The sequence below is a fragment of the Callorhinus ursinus genome, unplaced genomic scaffold, assembly GCF_003265705.2.
Source record: "Callorhinus ursinus isolate GAN/ISIS: 27379988/994484 unplaced genomic scaffold, GSC_fseal_2.0 scaffold118, whole genome shotgun sequence".
Lineage (NCBI taxonomy): Eukaryota > Metazoa > Chordata > Mammalia > Carnivora > Otariidae > Callorhinus > Callorhinus ursinus.
In genome coordinates this window covers 8,020-12,135 of record NW_027397180.1, presented here as the reverse complement: position 1 = coordinate 12,135, position 4,116 = coordinate 8,020, and positions in this window count along the sequence as shown.

The window sequence follows — 4,116 nt, the reverse complement described above, 5'->3', positions numbered from 1 at the left end:
GCATTCCCCGTCCCCCTGCCCCTGCTCTGGCCAACACTGCACACCCCAGTCCTCCTGAGCGTCCCCTGTAGTGGCACTTGTCACAATATGCTGTCATATGTTGTCTCTCAGCCTTTCCTTTCTGCTATGAATAGATCTCCTTCACAGCTGCCTGGCTGGTTGATAGGTGGATGAATGGTTTTGGGATCTTTTGTCTTGGAACAGCAGACCTCCTTCAAAACCCTGATGGGCAGGGTGAGTCTCTGTCCCTCTGTGTGCCCCCAGCCATAGTGGAGCATAGTGCCCAGGACAAGGGATTTGAGAGTCCTCCCAGACGAAGTTGGTTCTATGAAGGTGGATTCCTTCTGATATCATTATGTAACCACATAACGTGGCCGTCACTGTGAGACAGAAAGCGTGCTACTGCATTGTGTTCTACTAGCATACCGTGGCTAACAGAGTCAACACACGCTCACACTCACACGTTCACACTTACACCTCCGTTTCTGAGCATCACGACCATGTAAACTACAGTGAATGCCCATTGGGCTGCAGACATGTAGATGTGCCATTAAAGGTAGTAATAGAGGAGGATGGATATGGAGTTCTGTCTAAGATGATGGAAGTCCTTGCCTACGGGGGTAAAGAAATTAATTTTTACCCAGAAGTTGCTACATTCTAGTCAAAGGAGTGACATGATAATATTACCTTTTAGAACAGGGATCGGCACAGAGTTTTCTGTAAAGTCTTCTGTAAAGATTTTCTGTTAGGCGTTGCAATCCACGTGGTCTCTCTGGCAACGACTTCACTCTTGCATTGTGGCTTGAAAGCAGCCACAGACCGACCATAACTAATATTGCAGCCACACTTTATTTACAGAATACAAGGGGAGGTCACATTTGGCCCATGGATGGTAGTTTTCCCACACCCCAGATTTGCAACCTGATGGACAGTGGGAGAGAGGGCTCTTATTTTCAAATGGCAGCGTGGGCATACACTGGGATCTATCCTGCCTGACCCCGGCCCCTAAACTTGAAAGGAAAGATGATAGTGAGACTGGCCAACAATTAAGGCATCAGGAACTCCCCCGCATTTATCTGAATGCCTCGAGCTTCCCACAAGATGTTTGTCTGTGGTTGAAGTACACGTAGGTATTGTTTTGCTGAATATGTCCCCACTGCCTGGCGGGTATATCTTGCGGGGTATAGACCACGCAGACGGTCATCTTGTTCTGGCCAAGATTGTGAGCACATTTATGGTTCTTGTGAGTCAGTGGAGAATCTAACACGTGTGGGCTTCAGGACGAGTTTAATTCAGCCCTCAGCAATGTTATCGAGCCCCTGGCTTCCTGAGCCCTCTGTGGCGCTGGCACGGGCCTGGCCTAGGCCACTTCCACAGTCGTGATGGAAAAGCCCTGGCCTGGGTGGTCCACCCCGTGGTTTGCTCTGCAGGCCAAGACCTGAGGTTCCTGCCACCTCACTGGCTGGGACCAGGTCACGTGCCCATGGATGAGCCAATCCCTGGGGCCAGGGAGTGGGGCCGTGGAGATTGGTACAGGTTGTTAGTTTCTCTGTTGTAATGACTTCTCTAACTGCTGTGGTGGCAACGTCTTCTGTGACGCATCGGTTGATAAAATGAGTATTGATTTCTGGTAGTGAGTGGGTCCAAGGTGCTGGCTTAGTACCTAGCACCTCAATCCCGGCACCTCGGTACTACTTTACTCTTCTGCGGAGACAATGGCTGAGAATGAACAAAGTTGATGGAAACTGGTCTGGAATGCACAAGTTAGGGGTGTGTGTGCGGGGGCGGGGGGGTGTATGGGGATTGAGGATAATAGCTCTGGCCAACCTGTATCTCCAATTTACCTAGGTTCAAGAAGGTGTGAGGAATCCGTGGTATTTCACTGTCAATAATTTTGCAGATGAAGAATATGCCTTTTGCATGGAGTATGGCAAGACTTATTCAAAGCATTTTCTAGTTGGTACAGAAGTCGGGGAGAACAGCACCCTCCATCTGCTAGGATAGATGTGAGAGGCTGAGTGCTCTCAAGAAGGTGTCTGGCTGTCGCAGGGCTCACTGTAAGCCTGCGCACAGGACTGACGAGGACAGTTAAAGGTTTTGTTCTGAGGATGGAGTATTGGAAGACTGTGGTGCACCTTGCAATCCTGGGGAGAGCACAGATCTGGAGTCCACTGCGGAGTTACTTTGTGAGAGTGGTGGTGATCTGCAGCATCCGGCTAACGAGATGTCTGTCCTTTATTAAGTTGTGGGTGTGGTTTCTGTGCCTTTGTCTTAATGGCTGGGATTTCCAAGGAGTGGGATTTTTTTTACATCGCTGTACCTGTTGGTTCCCCGGGAGTGGGCAGGTCCTGTTCTGCTGCTGAGAAGTGTGTCTCTAGCAGTTGGAGTGTGTATCACAAGCCTATAGGTAACTGGTGGGGTGGTTACAGTGGTTGGCAGGCTATTGTTATTGATGATTTTTATGGGTGGATTCCATAGGATGAGATGTGAGATCTTATGGCTAGGGATCCTCATTAAGTGCCCGTAAAGAGTGCTTCTTCTGAGTTTAATAGTAGATATATTTTTATTACTTCTAATAGCCCCCCTTGTACTTGGTATTCCAAAGAGCAGTGCACTACAAAGTTGTCTGCATTTTATCCCTGTGTTGATGAGGATTTGAGACTGAAAAATGTTGGCAATGCCTCCACAAATGTACACGAGAACATCCAAATAATAAAATTTTATTTTTGACAACAAAAGAGGAAGTATCCTCCTGTGATTCTTAGTTTAAACCAGGGGAGGGGACCCCCTTTTGGTATCGGTAATGAGTACCATAGTCCTTCCTAGGGAATATTATCAGATTCTATTGGGAACTTGGTCTTTGTTATTGTGGAAGAATCAGGAGTCGACAAATTATTTGTCTCCTGTTTCATTTTCTATGAACATTTCCACAATATTTGGTTTCACACCTTTACCATTGTGAAATCATCCCAAATTTGGCACCAGCCTACCCTTCTGTGCAAAGGATATGTTTGAATCAAGAAAAAAGCAGCTTCTGGGTGACTGGGAGATTCTAGGATCAGAATGCTGTTGGTAGGCAGTTACTATGGCCCTAAATTCTGAACAAGCTCCTGACACCCAGACTAAATAGATTTCAGATTTAGAAACTTCAGATAGAAATTTTGTGTCCATGATGACAACTGAAGGGTATATGTAATCCCTAAACCTAACTCTAACCCCTAACTTTAACCCTAAAACCCAACATGACCCTAAACCCCAAAGTGGAACCCTGAATCCCAAACCTGAAATTGAACTCCACACCCGAACTCTGAACCCAAGCCCTGAATCCAAGCCCTGAACCATGAACCCAAACCCTGAACCAGAACTCTGAGTCCTGAAACCTGAACCTAAACCCCAGCAATAACCCAAACCCCAAATTTGACTTTGAACTTTATCCCCTAAGCCCTAAGTCTTAAACCCTAAATCATAAGCTTAAGGCCCTAAACTCTAACCATTACCCTCACCCTCAACCAAAATCCTCACCCTGATCTTAAACCCAAACCTTGATCTAGAACTCTGACTCAAACTTGAACCTGAACCCAGACACAAAGCCTTAACCACACTTTGTTTATGCATTCACCATGGATGGACATTTGCATGGTTTCTACTTTTTGATTATTGTGAACATTGTTCGGGTTGGGGACTAGAGTTAGGGTCTTGGGCTGGGGTCAGGGCCAGGCTTGAGGTCAAGTTTAGGTCAGAGTCTTGTTCAGTCAGGGGCAGGGGCAGGTTCAGTGGCACTGTTTGGGTCAGGGACTGTTGTCATTCCATATTGTTTCCAAGTAATTGTTCCTTGGCTATTTTTGGAGAAGTTGGGGGATATTGGGGTCCATTCAGCTTGAATTTTCAGAATTTAGTGGCTTCAGCTGGACCGCGGGAGCGAGCAGGTGCTTCCACTGAACGCGGAGCTCACCTTGTCCTGCACTGCCCCCCCGCCTGCAGAGGGCGCCCGACCCCAGCTCCCGCCAGGAGCCCAGAGCCCGCCTGCGCAGCCGCCATGACAGGGGCGGACCTCCTCAGGACCTGCTCTGGAGGCTTCTGGGGGCCGTGGGTCGCGTCCACGCTGACAGGAGCCCG